General features: G+C 45.1%; 1 protein-coding gene across 2 annotated transcripts in view; it reads right to left on the minus strand.

Moving 5' to 3' along the window:
- Positions 1–17,899, minus strand: part of STK40 (serine/threonine kinase 40) — a 75,799-nt gene extending 57,900 nt beyond the window's left edge. The window contains exons 1-2 of one of the 2 annotated variants that reach the window (XM_073615627.1): positions 17,690–17,899; positions 11,081–11,230 (exon numbers count right to left, since the gene is read on the minus strand). The gene's annotated coding sequence lies outside the window, so the exon portion shown is untranslated. The remainder of the gene's footprint in view (positions 1–11,080; positions 11,231–17,689) is intronic. The other variant, XM_073615626.1, reaches the window with a different exon arrangement.
- Positions 17,900–23,861: the final 5,962 nt, after the last annotated feature.

Below are 23,861 nucleotides of genomic sequence, written 5' to 3' on the forward strand. Positions count from 1 at the left end.
GTAAGTGAATGAGAGCCGTCTATATGTACGCTACTGAAGTCGCTCCGACTTCAGAAAAGGTCCCTGTACTACTTCAAGGCGACTTGTAGGCGACTTGTACCCATTGATTTCAATGGAAGTCGCCTACAAGTCGGATCGTGGTCTATAGTGAAGCGACTTCACAGGAAGAGAAGATGTTTTTTTCAAGCAAACCCCTCCCTCCCCCAGAGCGGATTGTAGTTTGATTGGCCACTGGAAAGTCGCCTGTTTTGGAGGCGACTTGAAGTCGCCTTGTAAGTCGCCCCAAGTCGCGCTGAAGTCGCCTTGCTAAGTCGCGCTGTAAGTCGTGTTGCCCCTGTGTGAACCAGCGCTTAGGGTCAGAGGAGAGGGAGGGGCCTTTTAAATTGTGTCCAATTTGTGTTTGCTGTAGAGGGCGGAGCCAATCATCTCTCAAGTAGCTGTCCTGGAAGATTCATGGAAATACCGTTACCGGTAAGTCCAACGGGGGTTTGTTCCTATTTCTTTTTACAAATGTTTTACCTACATTTCTGAAATGCTTTACCCCTATCATAAGCAGTGTGTGCATTGCATGGTGTACCTTTTGCACATTATGTGTAGACATTTCCCTATTCATGCTTGAAAAGAGAAGTACAGCCAAAGCTCGTTTAGCTGTACTTCTCCTGTGGAACATAGGAGTGCAGTTCATTCTGCATTCCTGTGACCCGTTTTCAGGCTCGGTCATAATTGTGACTAATTTGATTGGGGTACGTACACCCACAACCCTGGACCGGCACCAGACTCAGTCTTTCAGTGAGCTGCTGAGAGCCTGAGCCAGCCGCTCCTGCCGCCTCCACAGCCCAGCTTTCCAATGAGCGCAGGCGCAGAGCTGCTGACTGACAGTCACTAGCTCTCTGCTCACAGAGCACTGAGATCTGAAAATGTTTTTTTGGGTACTTTTTTTCATATTGTAGTACATTTTTGTGCTGCAAAACAGAATTTCCTTTTTTCTGACCTAGGCCAGGCCCTGCTGCCTCCTGGCATTGCCATGTCGCACCCACCCCAGGAGGTGGTTCATTACCAAAAGCATATGTTAACTGCAAAATTCAGTGCAGATGTTGCAGCTGCTACATTGTCCATATCCCAGAATCTGGTGGTATATGTGCACATGCACAGAAATCCCCCCACACACGCAAGGAAGCACTGTTGGGCTCTGCCAGGTCTCATATACCCGACAGACTGGCAACGCATCTGCAAAAGCATGGGGGAATGGACCTTCCATCGCTCTCAGCCTCTGCCAAATTCCAATTTTTTTGCTACTGTGATCCAACTTTTATTGGATGGGGGCTACGATCATTTCCTATGTACCCACTGTATTTATATATAAACCTAGCCACGCTTTCTTGCTCACTCCCGAGTTGAGGCATGTGGATGTGTATGTATATGAATTGTTTTAGGAGAATAGGGATATAATTTCATGTCACTTTAAATTAGGGTTGCACCGATATGTTTTTATTTTATGGGAGAGTACGAATACCGATACCTGTGCTCAAGTATTTGCTGATACCGATACCTCTGTGGTGCTATTTGAGCCCGTATAAAATGAATGTAAGCAATTTGAATAAGAATGTGGTGCGATTCCTGCACAGCTCCTATGTGAACCCAGTCTGAAGTCACTATGCCAAGCCTGGGTTCACACAGGAGCGGTGGGGGAACCACATGCGATTTGGACAGGTATTGCACCGCAGTGCAATTTGAGCCCATTCATTTTGTATGGGCTCAAATTGTGCCACAAAAAGGTATCGGTTTCAGGTATCCTCGTTCAAATGCTTAGTATGGGTGCAAGTGCAACCTTACCTTGACAACAGAAGAAAATCTGAATTTAGATTTTTGTTTAAAAGAGAAGCTCAGGTTTTGTTTTCTTTGTTAGTTTTTTAAAGACTTATACTTACTTAGGTGGATGCAACATTGGTCCGATGCTGCATCTGCCCCCCCCCCCCCCGGCTTTAAGACTGAGAAACGATAAATCGAATACCGCTGATCACTCAGATTTCAGTGCTCTGTGAGCAGAGAGCTAGTGACTTCAGTCAGCAGCTCTGCGCTCATTGGAAAGCTGGGCTGTGGAGGCGGCAGGAGCAACTGGCTCAGGCTCTCAGCAGCTCACTGAAAGACTGAGTCTGGTGCCGGTCCAGGGTTGTGGGTGTACCCCAATCAAATTAGTCACAATCTTGCCCGAGCCTGAAAACGGGTCACAGGAATGCAGAACGAACTGCACTCCTATGTTCCACAGGAGAAGTACAGCCAAACGAGCTTTGGCTGTACAACTCTTTTCAAGCATGAATAGGGAAATGCCTACACATAATGTGCAAAAGGTACACCATGCATGGCACACACTGCTTATGATAGGGGTAAAGCATTTCAGAAATGTAGGTAAAACATTTGTAAAAAGAAATATGGATTACAGCAGGGTGGATTTGATTTAAATCATAGTTTTTAATGAGCAACTGCCATTTCTGTCCTGTAGAGGTTCCTCCTCTGACCCTCTGTTGACTCACCGACTTCCTATTCATGGTAATGGGACAGTTGGTGATGCGGCAGTGACACCAGGTGAGGGATGTGGCGGCAGCAGGTGAGTGGATGCCCGCTAACAGGCTCTACCATGATGGATATGAAATGATAGGTGCTCTTTAAATGTAAGGACTCATTCTTGCTGGTAGTTAGAATCTTTAATATCTGCAAACAAAATGAAGGTTTCTTATTTAGAATAAGCTGTCAGGTTAGTAAAACAAGGATATCAGAACCGATTCAATCATAGAGTTTGTAGTGTACATATATTTGCAAAACAATGGGATAAAGAATAAAAAAAATCTTCAGCCTGGTGCGTATTTACACACGTTCACGCATTCTTTTTTGCCCATGTGCATAAAGTGGCAGAATATAGCATAATTATTCCATACAAGGATGTAGCACACTGTACTACTTGGATAGGATTTGTTGGTTAGTACAGACTAAAAGGTAACACGTGAGGCAACCACAAGTACCTTCTGACATCCATAGGTCTTAAAAATACTGATTAAAAGTACAGAAACATCACCAAAACTTTTATGCTACTACATACAGGAGACATTTTTTGTTTTAAAGATGCTCTAAGCCAGTCAGCACTCCTCAGGTATATATAGACCCAAAACCCTCATAAGTCAGTTTATAAAGCAGAAAACCCAGCAAGCTGTTGTGGTGTTCTGCATTCCTTGCCATTAGCTTTCCTGCTACTATATCCACCCCTCAACACAGGCGTAGAGCCCTGTACAGTCACTGCTTGGGGGGGTGCACACCTGTCCCTGTGTACCTTTCAAACTGGGCAAGTCCATACAGCCACTGCATCTCCATTCACTTATGTAGTCTGCCTGCAACCAGCAGGTCTAAAAAGTCAGCTCTTCACTGCACCTGTGTGCATGAGCCCCAAATAGACAACTTGAACATTGATTATTTTTATTTTATTTCAGGTACTATAGCGCCGTTAATTTACGCAGCTCTTTACATATGTATTGTACATTCACATCAGTCCCTACCCTCAAGGAGCTTACAATCTAAGGTCCATAACTCACATTCGTATACCAGGGCCAATTTAGACAGGATCTAATTAACCTACCAACATGTCTTTGGAGTGTGGGAGGAAACTGGAGTACCCGGAGGAAACCCACGCAGGCACAGGGAGAACATGCAAACTCCAGGCAGGTAGTATCATGGTTGGGATTCAAACCAGCGACCCTTTTGCTGCTAGACGAAAGTGCTATCCACTACACCACAGTTATGTTAGGCCTCAATCACACCCGGCTTTAACATAACTGAAATGTTATGCATTTATAGGACACATACCGGTGGCTGGCTTCAGACTGGCAAATGAATAGGCAGTTGTGTACAGACCTGGATGCAGCAGGACTCCGTGCTTTGATTAGCTGTTATTATAGGCATTTTGGGTTTCTGTAGAGGGGGTGGGAGGGAGGGTCATTTTAATCCTGGAGAAGGGCAATAAATGGTGCTAAATATTGAAAGTAAAAAAGAAGCCATTATATAGGTTTACCAATACAAGGAACAAAAATGTCCTGTCTCAAACCTAGAAAGAACAGTTAAGTGAAGCCAGACAAAGGGTATTTATTATAGAATAGCTACTATTGAGGATTTAAAGTGAAACTTTAGAACCCCCCAAAAAAAGGCAAACAAGCAGGATTTTAAATGCAGAAGAGACACTTTTTTCTGCACTAAAGTTTCTTACATGCCATGTACACTGAGCTGTGTACAAGTAGCTTAGTGTACAATTTTGGCAATGCCAAGATGAATGAGCTCCAGTGCATGCATGGGAGTGACATCTTGGAACGGCCTATGAATTAGTCTGAAAATCAGTACCCTGAAGCAGACTGGGCGAATATGTCAGCAGCCATCAGAGAGCCCTGGGACACTGCAGCGCTGGAGTAAAGGCAAGTATAGTTGTGCTTTAAAAAAGAACATACAGTATATCCATGCTTTCAAAAAAAGGAGGAAAAGGTAAACTTTCAATATATAATAAAAAAACAAAAAAAACCAAAAACACCTTAGTTAGACTTACTGGTGACAGTATTTCTACGAGCCTTTCAGGACAGCACCTTGGAGAGAGCGCAGCTCCACCTCTTAGACAGGAAACACTGCGTGACAACGCCCCTTTAAAAAGCAGCTGCTTCCACCATGCCGTCAGTTGTTACCGAGAAATCCTCCGACATGCTGGAAAATATAATCAGACAATTACCAGGCCCTTTAATTATACTTTACATATGATAACCAAGGGAGGGAAGTAGGCTGCTGTCCTGAAAGGCTCGTAGAAATACCGTCACCCGTAAGTCTAACTAAGGTTTTCTCCCTTCGCCTTTCAGGACAGCACCTTGGAGAGGATAACCGAGAAACTTACTTCAGGGTGGGACTACTGCCTGCAAAAGCTTCCTACCAAATGATTAGTCCGAGGCCGATAGTAGATCCAAGCGGTAGTGCCTTATGAAGGACGAAAAACTGGACCATGTGGCAGCCTTGCAGATTTGCTCAGGAGATGCCCCGGCCCTTTCTGCCCATGATGCCGCCACTGCTCGAGTAGAATGAGGTAATACCCCTTCCGGAGGTTCCAGACCCAAAGATTTGTATGCTTCTTTAATGGCCTGCTCTAACCATCTTCCAAGGGTGCTCTTGGAAGCTTTACCTCCTTTGTGAGTACCTTCCATTAAAAAAAACAAAGAGTGAAGATGACCTTCTGATTTCCTTTGTTCTTTCCAGATATTTAAGCAGACACCTCCTGACATCAAGGGTATGGAAAGCTTCTTCTCCTGCTCCCGAAGGTAAAGGACAAAAAGTAGGGAGAATGATTTCCTGTGTACAGTGAAAAACTGAAGCCACCTTTGGTAGAAATGCTGGATCCGTCCTTAAGACTACCCTATCCTGTAGACATCTAATAAAGGGCTCCTTAATTGAAAGGGCTTGTAACTCACTAATTCTACGTGCGGAAGTTACTGCTACCAGTAAAATAGTCTTTAACGTCAAGAAACTTAATGATGCTTCTTCTATGGGTTCAAACGGTGCCTTAGTTAGTCCCTGAAGAACTAAAGATAAATCCCATTTGGGAAAACTAACAACAGGTCTAGGCTTTACTTTTGCCATTGCCCTAAAAAAAAAATCTGATTATTAAAAAGGTTCCCCTGGAAAAAAAAAAAAAAAAAAAAAAAAAAAAAAAAAGTTCCCCTGACAGGGTTCTTTCCAAAAAAAACTGATAAAGCAGCTACCTGCGTCTTGAGCGTACTTGCCGCTAACCCCTTCTCCAATCCCTCTTGAAGAAATTCCAAAACTGAAAAAGTGGTACGAAAATCAAAGTTTTTACTGGAACACCAAGAATTATAGATCTTCCAGACTTTAAAGCGGGGGTCCACCTATCTATCTTTTTTTTTTTTTTTTTTTAGTTCATTCACAAACTTTTCTTCTCAGCATTACATACTCACATATTGTGTGTAATATGTCCGCCTGTGTCAGATTTCGTCGGAAAGAATAACTTATTATTCACTGCAGGCGGTTTCCATCTTCATTGTAGGCATTTGAAGCCCACAAGCATTTATTTCCTGGATGTGGTGAATGCTGTGCTCCCAGCATTCACCGCTCGTTCCCGCACATGTTCAGTGGCATCCTGGGAAGCCTGAGACTAGCTTCCAGGAGTCTGGGAGAGGCTAGAAACACGCCTACTCCCACGGGAGGAGAACCAGGAAGTGCAAAGAAGAATAGAAAAATCAAATGTAATTACAGCGATTTAAATTTTTTTAAATGGCATGTCAGCATCTAGGCAAGGAAGAGAATACATACAGATATTGTTCAAAATTTGGGTGGAACTCCGCTTTAAGGTCAATTTCTCTCGTCACTTTTTTTCTACTTGCAAGAAATGTAGAAATAATCTTCTCTGATAAACCCTTCTGTCTTAAGATTTGTTCTTCAGAAACCAAGCTGTTAGTTTGAGACAAGCTGGATCTGCATGGAGAATTTGGCCCTGACTCAACAGGTCTGTCCTGATTGGTAATCTCCAAGCAGGTTTCACTGAGAAGTTCATCAAGGTTGAAAACCAGGGTCTTTTTGGCCAATAAGGAGCTATTAATATTAGCTCCGTGGACTCCAATCTGAATTTGGCTAACACCTTTGGTATCAGTTGAAACGGGGGAAAAGCGTAGGACAGATGGAAGTCCCACTTGTGAGCTAACGCATCTACTCCAAGAGCTTGATCCTGTCTCTGAAGAGAGAAGAAGACTGGTATTTTTGTATTTTCCTGTTTTGCAAAGAGGTCCGCTTGGGGATAACCCCAACTCTTGGAAATTGTTTCGAATAATTCCTGATTGGGAGACCACTCTGCTTCCCTTATTTCTTTCCTGCTGAGGAGATCGGCTAAGGTGTTTTCCGTCCCCTTCAGATGGACTGCTGATAGAGAGGCCACATTGTTCTCTGCCCATCTTAGGATCTGATGCACTAGACCCATTAGGGTTTTGCTTTTTGTGCCCCCTTGCTGACAATATTTGGACATGTTGATTCACTAGAAATTCCCGGAGGGAGAGGAGGCTTAGGTGAACAGCCTTTAACTCTCTCCAATTTGAAGATCTTCTCGCTTCTGGTTTGGTCCAAACTCCCTGAATCATTTTTTCTTCCAGATGAGCTCCCCATCCCCATGCGCTGGCATCTGTAGTCAGCCTTCTGGTTACCGGAAAGACCCAAGGAAGCCCTTTTGAAATGTTTCCTAGGTTCCTCCACCACCAGAGCGATCTTTTTGCTCTTGCCCCCATGTTCATTTTCTTCTCCAGAGGTTCCTGGTATGACCAATTCGTCAGAATATCTGATTGCAGAGGACGGGCATGCAACCTGGCCCACTGTACTGAAGGAATTGCCGTTGTCAACAGTCCCAGAGCGGACAAGGCTTGTCTTACAGAGATCTCTGCGTGGATTGAAGTGTTTTCAGGGTCAACTGCATCTTCTCTATTTTCTCCTGGGGTAGAAAAATTCTCTGTTCCATCGAGTCTATTTCGTACCCCAGAAACCTTACCCTTTGAGATGGAATTAAGTTTGACTTCTGAAGATTGAGAAGCCATCCCAAACCTCTTAGATGTGTTTGAACTGTCTGTAGGTTGACCTCTACTTGACCCTTTGAGTCTGCAAACAGTAGCAGGTCGTCCAAATAGGGTATTATTGAAATCCCCTTCAGTCTCAGGGGCTCCAAAGATTCCGCCATCACTTTTGTGAATACCCTGGGAGAAGAGGAAAGACAGAAAGGCAGAGCCCAAAACTGCAGGTGCCAAATCCCCCCCCCCCCAGATTGACTGCGAGATGCAGGAACCTTTGTGATGGGGGCGCTATTGGTATATGGAGATAGGCATCTCTCAAATCGATGGAAGCCATATGACATTTGGGGGTTAGCAAGTTCCTCACTGAGAAAATCGTATCCATCCTGAATTTTCTGTATTTTATGGATCGATTTAGAACCTTCAAAATAGAGAATCAGGCGGAACTTTCCTGATGGCTTTTTGACCAGAAAAATGTGGGAGTAAAACCCCTTCCCCTCTTGATCTTTCTGAAACTGGGAAATTACCTTCTGTTGCATCAGTTCCTGTAACAGAGACTTCATGGCCAGAGCCTTTTCCCGATCCTTTGGCAGGTTTGCGATGTAAAACCGATTTGGGGGGCTTTGTGAGAATTCCAATTGATAACCCTTTTTGATTAACCCCAGAACAAAAGGACTCTTTGTTGTTTTTTCCCCAAATTGGTAAGAAGTCCTATAGTCTCCCCCCCTACTAGATGGTCATTGTTTTTTAGGGGTTTGTTCTGGGGTTCTAAAGAGTACCCCACCTCTACCCCTTCCTCTCTGAGAAGACCAGGGTCTCCTCTGTGTGTGGTCCTTTTCCTTATCGGCTTGTCGAAAAGGACAAAAATTTTTCCTCTGCTGTACGGTTTTCTTCTTCTGTGGGAAAGCTTTCTTTTTATCTGCTGTCCTGTCAAGGACAGTCTCCAGTTCTGGCCCAAACATCAGGTCTCCTGAAAAAGGGAATTCCGCACAGTTTTACTTTAGAAGCTGAATCCCCTGACCAGGTCTTTAACCAGAGTGCTCTTCTTGCTGAGTTAACAAGCGCAGAGGACCTGGCTGACATCCTGATAGATTCTGCAGAGGCATCTGCCATATATTTTACTGCCTTAAGCAGGGTAGGGAAGGACTCCAATAAGTCTTTTCTGGAGGTACCTGCAACTACATGATTTTTAAGTTGATCTAACCAACACGCCAGATTCCTAGCCACAACTGTAGCCGCCATTGCTGGCTTAAGATTAGCTAGAGATGAGTCCCAGGCTTTCTTCAGTAGCCCATCTGCCCTCTTATCCATAGCATCTTTGAGAATACCCATGTCCTCAAAAGCTAAATCAGTTTTCCTAGATACTTGAGAAAAAGCAGCGTCTATCTTTGGTTTTTTATTCCACAACAGTTCCTCATTCTCCTCAAAAGGAAACCTCCTTTTGAGGGCTTAAGAAAAAAAACTGTCCTTTCTCTGGATCCTTCCATTCCCTTTTAATAGTGTCTGTTAACACTTTATGCACAGAGAACACCCTGTGTTTAATTTCCTCCAGCCCCAGGTACATCTTGTCATGCACGGACAGCTGAGCTTTTTCTTCCTGGATCTCCAGGGTAGTATAAATTGCTGAGTAATTCATCCACCTCCTCAAGTGAAAGCTTATATCTAGATGATCTTGACTCTTCTTCCACCTCCTCCTCTTCCGAATCAATGGTTGAGGGTGGAATGCTTTCCCTTTCCTCCTCCGACTCACTTTCCACCTGTCTGGAAGTGGACTGAGGGAAACTGGAGTGAGAACTCTGTTCTTGGCTGGAACTCTGGCCATGTTTCACAAGGGAACGCACTGTCCCTAGGGCCTCTGCTAATTCCTTCCTCACAGAAGATAAGAGCTCTTTGCACTCTTGTGAGGATTCTTCTTTTACTAAATCCACAAAGCAGGATTTGCACAGTGGTTTGGGCCAAGAGTCCCTTAAAGGATTTTTGCATGAGGGGCACTTTCTCCCTGTTCTCTCTGATTTGGCAGTAGCTTTCTGAAACAGAGAAACAAGAAAAAGCCAGGTCCTTAGAACTAAGGCTTCAGAGAAAAGTAGTACCTCCAGCCAACACCCTAAGTCTCACTGCTTTGCTGAACTGCTAATGGAAACTGTTACCCCATAGCAGACAGCAGCAGGTTTTGAATAACCACATAAAAGATAAAACACCCAGTGATATAAAAGGAAAGAGGTGCCACCGCACCTCTCCTACCTGGGCCTGGCCGGGAACCTGGGCGCCTGCATCCGCCATTGCTGCTGACGATTCCGCTGTCTCCATAGTGCAATCCGCAGCTGCTGCACTGTGTACTAGTGCTCCATGTGCCAAACTAAAGGAAGTCCCTGCCAGAGGACCCGCCCCTTCCTCCTGCGTTCCAGCAGCAGGAACCAATCACTGCTACGCCCCACCGGAAGTCTCCTCCCACCGGAACTGGCGTCATCCGCTGTCCGGGATTCGGCGCCGCCATGCAGAGGCCTGGCATGGACGCTCTTACTGAGCACAACCCCCGAACACCCTGGGTGGAAAAACTTCCGGCAGACCATTACTCCTGTGAGCCGGAGAAGGAAGGGACACCGGAGCACCCCCCTCACGTGCGGGAAGGAGCTGGGCTGGTCTGAGTACCCAAACGTGGAGGTCCTGCCAAAACCCTCTCCTTGGAGAGAGCGCAGCCCCTCTGGTCCCCCAAGCAGTGCTTCCACCATGGCGGAGGAAACACTAAAACTGACGGCATGGTGAAAGCAGCTGCTTTTTAAAGGGGCGTTGTCACGCAGTGTTTCCTGTCTAAGAGGTGGAGCTGCGCTCTCTCCAAGGTGCTATCCTGAAAGGCGAAGGGAGAAAAAAAAACCAGTTCAACCACTATAATTAATATATATATATATATATATATATATATATATATATATATATATATATATATATATATATATATATATATATATATATATATATATATATATATTGCCCACTTGAACAAGGACATGCAGACACCCAGGGTTGTATACATGAATGAAGCCCCTGTTTGAGCAGTACCTTCAAGTTAATGGGATTGCAGTGTGGTGGTCTGCTTTTCGCAGGTAAAATAGGCAGTGGTGTGTTGACATTTTGCCTCCCAGCCATCTGTCAACTGCCCTGTTGCTGTGCATCTGAATAAGCCTTTAATAACCTTTTTAAAACATCTACACCATTTTTCTTATGGTTACAGGACATAGGAACTAAGCTGCTTTATTCCAGCCCCAAGGTCCCTCCAAAGCTGGCTAGGGGTTCCTTGAGCAAGAAGCAATGTATGTCTCTCAGATAAGTGACCACAATGATCATTTTAGCTATCTGTAAGGGGGTGGGGGGAATTCTACCCCTTTGCAACCTAACATGTGGTGGTAAAAGGGCAGGCTTTAAAGGGGTTGTAAACCCTTACATATGCCCAGTGAAGTGACTGCTCTCAGGTGATGCACAAACAAATCCTCCTACATAAGTTGTACCTGTTTAACTGCAGTCTCCTCTTCTTTACATCCATTCAAAGCCCAGAATTTATACAGCTGGTCTGAGCTTCCACAAAGGAGGTGGCGGGAGGCTGAATTTACACTCTGCAGATGCTGAGGAGCCAAGCCACGTCAGGGATGAATTTAAAGCTGCAAATAAGGAGCAGAGGAGGTTTGAACGCAAGTTGGACTTGCTAAAGAAAGAGATGGACGATTTGAATGTAAGGAACAGCAGCCTCACACAAGAAAATTAGAAGATGCAGTCAGAGAAGATTCTGCTGCAGAGACAAATTGAAGAGCTACCCCGACATGGAGAGATCCGAGAGCTGATTGGAGGGGATGCAGGGAGGCAAGGGACATGCCCCCACACACAGAAACAGAGCTGAGGCTGTCAATTGCAGGCTAGTTACTGGAGCTCCCCCCCTCAATTACCTTTTTTTCCCCACTTGGTGTCAGGAAAAAACTTGTCAGAAGTAATTCATGCTGATGGAATTGGCACTTAGCGCTCTGGATTGTGACAAGTACACACTATTAAGAGATATGCTTCGTTCATATCTCATGCCTGAGGTTTACAACCACTTTAATCACTGGATGCCCACGCTATAGCCGAAAGACTGCTACAGCTTGGGCTTAAAGCGGACCTTCAGTCATTTTTTTCCCATCTTTCCATCTATTAAATCTTCTGTCCTTGTTGATTTAACTTTGGATAGTAAAACATTTTTTTTCTGTCAGTAAATCCTTATACAGTCCACTTCCTCTGTCTTGTCTGCTCATTAGCCTAGGCTTCTAACATCATGCACAGCTCTCTCACTCTCGTGAGAGTTTGCCAGGTAGGGGAGGGGGGGGATGAGTCGCAAGAGTGCCAATGAGAGCTGGAGGTGGCCAGGAAGATCTGCAGCTTATTTGGCAAGTACAGAATCACAGTATACAGTTGTGCTCATAAGTTTACATACCCTGGCAGAATTTATGATTTCTTGGCCATTTTTCAGAGAATATGAATAACACAAAGACATTTTTCTCTCATGGTTAGTGTTTGAAGCCATTTATTATCAATCAACTGTGTTTACTCTTTTTAAATCATAATGGCAACAGAAACTACCCAAAATGACCCTGATCAAAAGTTTACATATCCTGGTGATTTTGGCCTGATAACATGTACACAAGTTGACACAAAGGGGTTTGAATGGCTATTAAAAAGGTACCCATCCTCACCTGTGATCTGCTTGTGGTAATTACAATATATTATATTGCCGATACTGAAATGGGCGGGGCCTGGGCAGGGCTCCGCCCTTGGTGCCGCCTATCAGGGAGGCTTCCTATATTGTAGAAGAGAGGAGAGCCGCCACCTGTTTGATTACAGCGCCGGGAACATCACAACCTTTCATTTCAATAGCTGTGTGTTCCCCGCTGCGCGCCGTCACATACAGCCCCTCCTCCTTGTCAAGGCACTTTGATAGACAGATCACCCGTCTGTTTATCAAAGTGCCCGGACAAGGGGGAGGGGCTGTATGTGACGGCGCGCAGCGGGGAACACACAGCTATTGAAATGAAAGCTGTGATGTTCCCGGCGCTGTAATCAAACAGGCGGCGGCTTTTCCTCTCCCTTCACTGGCTGCACTACCGGGGACACTGGCTGGCTGCATCTGACGGGCACTGGTGAGGCTGCATTGATCTCCTGTACCATCTCTGCAGTCTCTGACCATCTCCTGTAACATCTCTGCAGTCTCTGACCATCTCTGCAGTCTCTGACCATCTCTGCAGTCTCTGACCATCTCTGCAGTCTCTGACCATCTCTGCAGTCTCTGACCATCTCTGCAGTCTCTGACCATCTCTGCAGTCTCTGACCATCTCTGCAGTCTCTGACCATCTCTGCAGTCTCTGACCATCTCTGCAGTCTCTGACCATCTCTGCAGTCTCTGACCATCTCTGCAGTCTCTGACCATCTCTGCAGTCTCTGACCATCTCTGCAGTCTCTGACCATCTCTGCAGTCTCTGACCATCTCTGCAGTCTCTGACCATCTCTGCAGTCTCTGACCATCTCTGCAGTCTCTGACCATCTCTGCAGTCTCTGACCATCTCTGCAGTCTCTGACCATCTCTGCAGTCTCTGACCATCTCTGCAGTCTCTGACCATCTCTGCAGTCTCTGACCATCTCTGCAGTCTCTGACCATCTCCTGTATAAAAATATTTTTAAAAACAGTCACTTTTGGTATCGGTGCTGTTTCGGTATCGGTTTTCGGGATCAAGGAAGATTAATTTTCGTTTTCGGCCCCAAAAAACCCATTTGGTGCAACCCTAGCACTGACCTTTCTGGATTCTTAGCAATGGGGAAAGCAAAAGAATCTACAGGAAAAAGGTAGTTGAACTGTATAAAACAGGAAAGGGATATAAAAAGATATCCAAGGATTTGAGAACGCCAATTAGCTGTGTTCAAACTCTAATCAAGAAGTGGAAAATGAGGGGTTCTGTTGAAGCCAAAACACGGTCAGGTAGACCAACTAAAATCCAGCCACAACTGCCAGGAAAATTGTTCGGGATGAAAAGAAAAAGACACAAATCACTTCAGGTAAAATACAGGACTGTCTGAAAACATGTGGTGTGGCTGTTTCAAGATGCACAATAAGGAGGCAATTGAAGAAAGATGGGCTGCATGGTCGAGTCGCCAGAAGAAAGCCATTACTATGCAAATGCCACAAAGTATCCTGCTTACAATACACCAAACAGCACAGAGACAAGCCTCAAACCTTCTGGCACAAATTAATTTGGAGTGATGAGATCAAAATTAAGCTTTTTGGCCACAACCATAAACACTACATTTGGAGAGGAGTCAACAAGGCCTATGATGAAAAGGTACGGAGGTGGATCGCTGATGTTTTGGAGATGTGTGAGCTACAAAGGCACAGGAAATTTGGTTAAAACTGTGGGCAAGATGTATGTATGCTATCAAAAAAATACTGGAGGAACATTTGCATTCATCAACCAGGAAGCTGCGCATGGGATGTACTTGGACATTCCAACATGACAATGATCCAAAACACAAGGCCAAGTAGACCTGTCATTGGCTACAGCAGAATAAAGTGAAGATTCTGGAGTGGCCATCTCAGTCTCCTGACCTCAATATCATTGAGCCACTCTGGGGAGATCTTAAAAACATGCAGTTCATGCAAGACAGCCCAAGAATTTACAGGAACTGGAGGCTTTTTGCCAAGAGGAATGGGCAGCTTTACCATCTGAGAAGATAAAGAGCCTCATCCACAAATACCACAAAAGACTTCAAACTGTCATTGATGTTAAAGGGGGCCATACACGGTATTAACCTCCCTGGCGGTATGATTATTTCAGATTTTTGCGTCTCAAAGCGGTACAATTATTTTGCATAGAAATTTGGCGTTTTATATTGTACTCTTAGCAATAACATACTTAGATTTGTCCACCAAGAGTCTAGTAGATATCCCGGGTATGATGAAGTTTGAAACACAAAATCAAATTATAATATAATAAATATAAAATGATTTAAAAATAATAATATAATAATAATAAAATAAATTTCCCCACGATTCACTATCGCTCAATTCTGCAAGTCTTCTAATTTACTATCGCTGTTTTCTAGCTGGTCTAAAGTCACTTTTGATGTAAAGGGACACTTTTTGGTTGCTATGGACAATCTCAAGTTTCCAGGCAGAAAGAACAGTATATATCATATAAAACTGCATGCAGGGCATGGGCCGAAGCACTGGGGACAAAAGGGAAGTGAAATGATTTCATACAGATTACAGTACTGTATGTGTTATGATTTTTACATTTTTTAAAATTTGCCACCAAGCTCCGCCCCCACGCGTTGCGACGCTCGCAGGGAACGGAGCCTGGCACAGAGGCTTCAGGCAGAGGACGGAGCCCGCAGACAGCGTAGGGGGGACATCGCAGGATCCTGTGGAAAAGGTAAGTAACCTGCACCAGGATCCTGAGATGTAATCCAGAGTGTGGCTCGGGGTTACTGCTAACGGTACTGAAATTTAACCCCGAGCCACACTCAGGAATACCGTCAGGGAGGCTATGAACTAGGGTATGTAAACTTTTGATCAGGGTCATTTGGGTAGTTTCTGTTGCCATTGTGATTTAAAAAAAGAGTAAAACACAGTTGATTGATAATAAATGGCTTCAGCCAAATACTAACCATGAGTGAAAGAAATGTTTTTGTGTTATCATCCATATTGTCTGAAAAATGGCCAATAAATTATAAATTCTGCCAGGGTATGTAAACTTATGAGCACAACTGTATATAAAATATGCAAAGTGGTTGGAGGGAAGCCTCAGAATGGCAAAAATGTTTTTATTACAAAATTATGTGAGCAGACTGCAGTTCCTCTTTACCACATGATCAGCTGTCAGCCAATGACAGCTGATCACCTAATGTAAACAGAAGCCGTAATTGGTTTTTTTTCCCCCCTCATGATGACACCTTGAGGAGAAAAAAACAAAAAAAAAAAAAAACAAGCCAATTACCGGCTTCTGTAAAAGGGACATTAGTCTCACACACTGACAGCCTCTGCTGCTAAGCAATGCCCACCAGTACTGCTAAGCAGGGCCCACCTTTGCCACCTACCAGTGGCCATCAGTACTGCTAAGCAGTGCCCACCTGTGCCACCTACCAGTGCAGCCTATCAGTGCTTTTTATAACAAACTATGAAAATGTTTTTTTTCCCCCCCAAGCAGGACCAGCTCCCAATTACATGACCACTGTGGCATCCAATTAAAGTGGAGTTCCACCCACGTTTACAACTCTTCAGCATCCCTCACTAAACTGTGCACTGTAAACAAATTGGATATTTTTTTTCTCAGCACCTACTGTATATCTGCTGTATTCATTTTTCACTTCCTCCTCCCTGGCCATGGCCCATCGCATCATTTCCTGTTTGCAATGCCTTCTGAGAAGGGGCGGCAACTTCCTCTGACACTGCCGTTGCTATGGAAACCTGACCTGAAACCTATTACACTGCTTGTGCTGCACTGAGCATGTGCGAGATCTGCAAGGATGAGATCCAGGAAGAAATACAGTCTGGCTTCAGATACCCACACTTAAGATGGCCACGGCCTGCTGTAAGTTTATAAAATAACAAACTACTGCTATAAACTAACAAAAAAGACTTTAGTTTACAGACTAACTTTACTAGAATACATTAAGCTTGTGTATTATAGGGGTATTTTTATTTAAAAAGTATAATTTCGGCCGGAAAACACCACTTTAAAGTGATCAGTCAGTCAATCTCAACCCCCACATTCAGAATGATTTAAACACCAGGGAGGGCAGGAAAGGGTCAGGGCTCGTTTACACCATACGTGCATGAAAACTGATGGGAAAACCACAGATTTGACTTGCAGAGACATCAGTTGATATACATGCTTCAGTGAGTTTTTAATGCACGTCAGTTATGTGCCCTGTTCACACCAATGTTGGTTTCATACCGCCCCCTCCCCATGCAGAAAACTGCATACATAGTGCAGATTCATGCGCAGAAAAAAAAAAATCTTCATGTTGTGGTGTGAACAGGGCACATAGAGAATATATATATTTTTTTTGTGCCCTTGCAGAAAAACTGACCTGCACCGTGGTGTGAACGGGGCCTTAATCAGTTTCACAGACTGCATGCACGTTTCTGTGAGATTTTTATGCAGGTTTGACATGAGTTTTTATGCATGTCAGTTCACATCAATGCTGATGTCAGATGAATTTTTTCCCTGCAGAAAACAGCATAAATGTTGCAAATTCCTGCGCAAAAAAATGATGCATGCTGTCGTGTGAACAGGGCACATAGAGAACCATTGTTTTCTTTGAGCCCTTGCAGAATGCATTTAGAAAAACCTGACGGCTCAGGCCTTACAGTACAGCAACTACAATCAGAAAGTTATTTCAAGGGCTCCTCCGTGTTAAACAGGTTGCTTTATACACTAATTATGGGCGCAGACATATGTTATGGCTAGGGGCATGCAGTCAGATAATGGGATGAGGTTCTTTGATGGGTCTCTTGTCCTGCACATTGGGTACACAAGGCTAATCTTATACAAAGACTGGAGGTGTCACACTGCCCGATCACACCGCTCAGGATTAATGAAGGAATCGACTGCAAAAGTGTATTTGTAAACCTGGCACTTGTCAATCCAAGCGGGGAAACCTCTGTAAAACCCATATGAGGGAGAACCGATTGACAAAATGAGAAGTTGGGTTTCTTCAGCAGATGTTGCATCCTGCAGGAGTCTATGAGAGGTCTCACAAGGTCTGTGCAGTCCTAGAAGACAATAAGCTAGGATTGCCTGTGATCATTAATACAGCATGCTCCAGCAGTGTGTGATCCAAGGTGACTCCAATACACCTGCCCCCAGCCGAGGTGTGCAGACAAAGCCATCCCTGCATACAGCCACCCAGCAGACTATTACATCTCCTTCCACCAGTCCTGGAGGATCAGAACAAATCCCTGCACCAACCATTGTCCTCCGCTCACCTGACCCCACTCCCCCCCTACCTAAAAAGAGATTAGCAACCCCCCACCTCCCCCTTGTCTGCTACCAACACACAACCGACCCAAGCCGCGGCCTCACCAACCCCCTCCCTACCTCTGTACACGACTGCCGGGGCCTCCTCAAGTCGAGCTCATGCCCCGGGGTAGTTCGCGATACACCGGGAGGCCTCTCTCGCCTACCAACCCCGGCTCTCCATCGCTGCGCACTTGACAACGGAAATGACGCAAACCGCTAGCGTCCAATCACAGTCCGTGTAGCAAAGCGCGACTCCCGAGCTGTTTGAAATAAAGCTGCTGTCCATTGGCTTATTCCATGAAAGTATCAGTAGCCTGTAGCTCCGCCTGGTATAAGAAGAGTAACGCTGTCGCTCCGAGAGGCGGCGCTGTGATTGGTCGCTGCCTGTGAATGGAGGCTGCTGTGATTGGATAAAATGAGATAATGATTTAAAGTTCCCGTAGTGGAATTATTGTACTCGCGTTGTTAACAAAAGTGTTGTGTGAATTAGAGGCCGTGCAGGTAGGTATATACAGCGTGCTCGTGTAGGCGTACCCTTAGAGCAAAATTGTGTACACAGCCAACGTGGTACAATAACTTCACAGTACAAGGGTATGGAAACCATCCACATGGCAGCTTCTGGCCTTGTGTGCAGAATACAATCTGGAATATTTAGTTGCAGCCCAAGCAAAATAACATTTATGATTTACCTGTCCTGTACACAGGGTGGCAAAAGGATTATTATCTACACAGGTGACCTGCAATTGACACCTTACACTGTTGACCTCTTACCAGTGATGGCTGGTTGGGGGGGGGCAGCGGCGACCAGTGCCCACCCCTCATTGGCCAGGGAGTCCTAAGACTCCCTGCCCAATTGGGTCTCAGGACCCGCTTCCTGATTGACAGGGAGGAGCATCAGGAAGACAATAGCGAATATTAATTCGCTATTTTCACACAACTGGGTGGGCTCAGGACGCAGTGCTCTGCGCCCCGAACCCCCCCTTTTTTTTAAGCCAATTAGAGCCTCAAGCTCTAATCGTGCTTAAAAAAAAAAGTACTGAAATTCATGTGTCCGGTGCCCTGCATGTAGATTAGGGGCTGGGCGCATGAATTAGGCGGGGCGGCACCCCTAATGGACAGGCCGCCACTGCCCCTTACACTAACCCTGACTCAGATCAAGCCTGTATTTAGCTATTTTTTTTAAATTAACTATTTTACATACTTTTGTATGTTTTACATATTTCTTCCCTGGCAAGGAGAAAAAAAATACAATGTAGCGTTCTCTCCATTCAGAGAAGAAGAAAAAATAGTGCAGGGCTGCACAGTGACCAATCACTATGATAGCCAATTAGAGGCTATCATAAAGATCTAGTGACGGGGAATTGAGAGTCCTGGTTCCCAATTGTTAATATGAGACCTGGGGCTTTTGGTGAGAGCAAAGTCTGGTCTCTGTGCTGGAAGCATGTTCCCAGCTTAAAGTGTTACTAAACCCAGTACCCTGCATTCACTATATCTGGTCTCCCACAGTACACAGAGCATGGAAATGCTATTATTTTAGTAAATATAAACTGCTAAATACCTTTTCTCATCAGCAGTTAGAGCAGTCTTGTGACTTCTATCAGTGTCTGGTTAAAGCTTGTAGGAGTTGTTGTCATTCTCCCCTGATTGTCCTATGGGGCGGCAGGACCCCTAGGTCCTGGCTAATCATATGCACTCTAACAAGAAAAATAAAAAAACTAGCAATACACACTAAACTAAGCATGTGCAGCTTGCCCTCAAGGCTCTGTTCTATCAGCAGATAGATTGGGGACTGTGGAAGAAGGGAAGGATTAGAGAAGACAGGATCAAACAGCCTTTTTACACAATGCAGAGGATTAAACATTTAGGCTCCGCAGTGTAACAAGCATGCTTTACCGCCTATACAGAATGATTTTACTGTTGCTTAGTAACACTTTAACCACTTGTGGACCGCCCACCCGCAATGTACTGCTGGCAAGCAGCTGCCGTAGGGAAAGCGATGTACCCGTATGTCGCCTGCTTCCGAGTTTAGGGTGAGCACATGCGCACCCTCTGCCCGGCTCCCACTTTGATTGTCATTAGTACATTGACAGTGTATAGTATTAGCACTGATGACTGTATTAATATCACTGGTGATGTCAATGGCAGTTAGTCAGTCCCCCCCCCCACTGTCAGTGTAAGATTGTTCGCCACAATATCGCAGTCCCATTGTAAGTCGTTAATCGCCACCATTGGTAGTATGAAAAAAATTACAGTATATACCATAGTTTGTAGGCGCTATAACGTTCACGCAAACCATTCAATATACACTTATCGGGATTTTTTTTTATCAAAAACGTAGCAGAATACATTTTGGCCAAAAGCTATGAAGACATTTTATTTTTTATTGGATATGTTTTATAGCAGAAAGTAAAAAATAGTTATTTTTTTTTCAAATTATTATTATTTTTTTTTCATTTGTATCGCAAAAAATAAAAAACCCAGTGCTGATCAAATACCACCGAAAGAAAGCTCTATTTGTGTGGAAAAAATGGTATAAATTTCATTTGTGTACAGCGTGACCACACAATCACAAATTTAAGTAGCACAGTGTCAAATAGCCAAAAATGGCCTGTTCATGAAGGGGGTAAAATCTTCCGGCTGAAGTGGTTAAACACTAGTGTGTATAGGCAGTGGAAAGGGGTTACAAATCAGAATCCCCAGCAAGTGGCTGGGCATTTGGATTTTTCCACCCCATCCTGGCATCCCTCTCCCCCCCTTCCCCTCTATCTCTCCCAGCCCTGTCTCTCTCTTACAACCTCTATCTCTCCCTCCCCTCCCCCATTCTTCTCTCTCCATTCCCTCTCTCCCCCTTTCCTTTCTCTCCCTCCCATCTCTCTTCCCCTTTTCTTCTCTTTTAATTCCCTCTCTTCCTTCCCCCTTCTCTCTCCCTTCCCTCCTCCACTTCCTTCTCTCCCCATCCTCACTCTCTCCCTTCCCTCTATTTTTGTCTTCTCCTTCCTTCCCTCACTCCCCCCCCCCTTCTCTGACTTCCCTCTCTCTCACTTCCCTTTTATCCCTCCCTCTCCTCTCTCTCCCCATCCTCTTTTCTTCCCCTCTCTCTTCCTTCCCCCTTCTCTCTCTCTTCCCTCCTCCACTGCCTTCTCTCCCCCTTCCCCAATATCTCTCCACCCCCCCTTCCTTCTCTCCCCATCCCTTCTCTCTCCCCTTCCTCTATTTTTCTCTTCTCCTTCCTTCCCTCACCCCCCCCCCCATTCTCTCTCTCTCTCCCTCCTCTCTGACTTCCCTCTCTCTCCCCTCTCTCTCCTTCCCTCTCCAGCCCTCCCCTCTTTTACCCATTCCCTCTCTCCCCTCTATATCTCACTCTCCTCCTCTCCCCCTTTCTCCCTTCCTCTCCCATTTTCTCTCTCCCCCTTTCTCCCTTCCTCTCCCCTTTTCTCCCCCCCCCCCCACCTCCCTCTCTCTCTTAAAGGAAAAGTCCAGCGCTTGTTTGGCTGGGCTTCTCCTATGGGTCACAGGAGTGTAATTCGTTTTGCACTTCTGTGACCCATTTTTCAGTAGAGAGTGGTCTGAAGTCTGCTCTCTGCTGATGTCACTGGAATCAGTCCAGGCACCACATCATCCTGACAATAAAGTCTGGATCCACCAGGTGCCTGGACTGATGCCTGTCTCAGCCTTTCAGCGAGCCCCTAAGAGACAACCGATCTGATCACTAAACAGCTCAGCGCTCCAGTGAGAGTGGAGGAGCAGAGAGGAGAGCTGCTGATGGACAGGCAGCAGCTTTCTGCTCAGGGATCTGTAAGAACCGAGCCATCAGCGATGTTTGATCGCTCAGTTCTCAGGCGTCGGGGGACATCAGACTGATGCTGCATCCACCTAGGTAAGTATGATGGGTAAATAGAAAAAAAAAAAACATACTTCTCTTTTAAAGCGGAGGTCCGCCCACCGCTACAAAAATTAAAAGCCAGCAGCTGCACATACTGACTTTGGACATTAAAGTTGCCTCCCATTCTTTTTAATGGCACCTGTTCAATTCGGTGTGAATTTGAAAAGGTGCCTGCATTACGTTGGTGTGAGTTTTGGTGCGACTTTGGTCCAGAGAATGTAAAGTCGCATCAAAAGTCGCATCAAAAGTCACATCAAAAGCACACTCCAAAGTCACACTGGAAATCATGCGACTTTGGAGACGCGCTAATGTGAATGGAGTTCACCAAGTTCAGCAACATTAGGCCAGTGTGTTTGGTTTTACCATGAACTATGATATAGATTATTCCCATAGCATTATCTATCAATTGTTGTCCTGGAATAAATTAGGTGGGAGATCACTGACATTAAAGTAAATGTAAAGTCTTGTTTAAAAAAATAAATAACAAACATGTTATACTTACCTGCTCTGTGCAATGGATTTGCACAGGGCAGCCTAGATCCTCCTCTTCTTGGGTCCCTCTTCGCTGCTTCTGGCCCCTCCCTCCTGTCAGGTGCCCCCCACAGCAAGCAGCTTGTATCCATTGAGACACAGAGCTACAGTTTGGCCCCACCCTCTCTCTCTCCTGATTGGCTAAGTAACTTTGATTGACAGCAGTGGGAGCCAAAGGTTGTAATCAGGAGGGAGAGTCCTGGACAGCCGAGGGACTCCTAGACATCACTGGATAGAGATGGGGCTCAGGTAAGTATTAGAGGGGCTGCTGCACACAGAAGCCTTTTTATCTTAATGCATAGAATGCATTAAGATAAAAAAAACATTTTGCCTGTACAACACCTTTAAACATGAAGCAAGAATTTTAGAAAATATTTTGTGTGGGTTAAGAACATAAATCAGGTTAAAGCTTTCTTGTAAAATGGGGTCTTTCCCTTGGTTGGGAACAATAGTGATATACGCCTGAATAAATTCCTTCAGGCACACTGGGGTTTACAGTATTTATTAAACTGGAGAGTGCAAAATCTGGTGTAGCTGTGCGTGGTAGCCATCAAGCTTCTAACTTCAGCTTGTTCACTTAAAGTGATTGTAAAGTCTCGTTGTTTTTTAGTTAAAAATAACAAACACATTATACTGACCTACCCTGTGCAGTGGTTTTACACAGAAAAGCCTGTATCCTTCTCTTCTCGGGTCCCTCTTCGGTGCTCCTGGTCCCTCCCTTCTGTTGAGTGCTCCGACAGCAAGCAGCTTGCTATGGGAGCACCTGAGCCGAGCCACAGCTCCCTGTGTCCATTCAGACACGAAGCCGAGGCCTGGTCCGGCCCCCTTTCTCTTCTCATTGGCTGACTGACTTTAATTGACAACGCTGCTGTCTCAGCCAATGAGGAGGGGTGTTCCGGCCAGCCCAGTGTCTTGTGCAACATTGCTGGCTCTAGAGGGACCTCAGATAAGTATTAGGAAGGCTCAGGGGGGCTGCTGCACACAGAAGGCTTTTTATTTTATTGCATAGAATGCTTCAAGATAAAAAAAAAAAACTTCTGCCTTTACAATCACTTTACAACTTGCCCACTGGGCACTTAAACCCCCTTCCTAACAAGACTGATTTTCAGCTTTCAGTGCTGTCACATTTTGAATGACAATTAATCAGTCACGCAACATTGTACCCATATGACATTTTTGTCCTATTTTTTACACAAATAGAGCTTACTTTTGGTGATATTTAATTGCTTGCCGACCAGCCGCCACAGTTGTACTGCGGCAACATGGCTCGGCTGCGCGAATTGCCGTTATCTTACGTCGCTTCCTTTTTTGGCCACTAGGGGTGCGCACGCGCCCCCTGCTCGCCCACGGAGCCGATGCGAGTGCCCGGCGGTCACGACCGCCAGGCTCCTGCGATCGCTTGGGGCACACCGAGAACCGCAATCTGTGTGTGTAAACACAGTTTCCGGTTCTCTGAGGGGAGAAGAGACAGATCGTCTGTTCATACAGAGTAGGAATGAAGAGTATCTCCCCTACACTACCCCCCCTCAAGTTAGAACACACACTAGGGAACACAATTAACCCCTTGATCGCCCCCTATTGTTAACCCCTTCCCTGCCAGTGACATTTTTACAGCAATCAATGCATTTTTATAGCACTGATCGCTGTATAAATGCCAATGGTCCCAAAATTGTGTCAAAATTGTCCGACGTGTCCGCCATAATGTCGCAGTCCCGATAAAAATCGCAGATCGCCGCCATTACTAGTAAAAAAAAAAATTAAAATAAAAATGCCATAAAACTATCCCCTATTTTGTAGACGCTAAAACATTTGCGCAAACCAATCAATATACGCTTA

The sequence above is a fragment of the Aquarana catesbeiana genome, linkage group LG02, assembly GCF_042186555.1.
Source record: "Aquarana catesbeiana isolate 2022-GZ linkage group LG02, ASM4218655v1, whole genome shotgun sequence".
Lineage (NCBI taxonomy): Eukaryota > Metazoa > Chordata > Amphibia > Anura > Ranidae > Aquarana > Aquarana catesbeiana.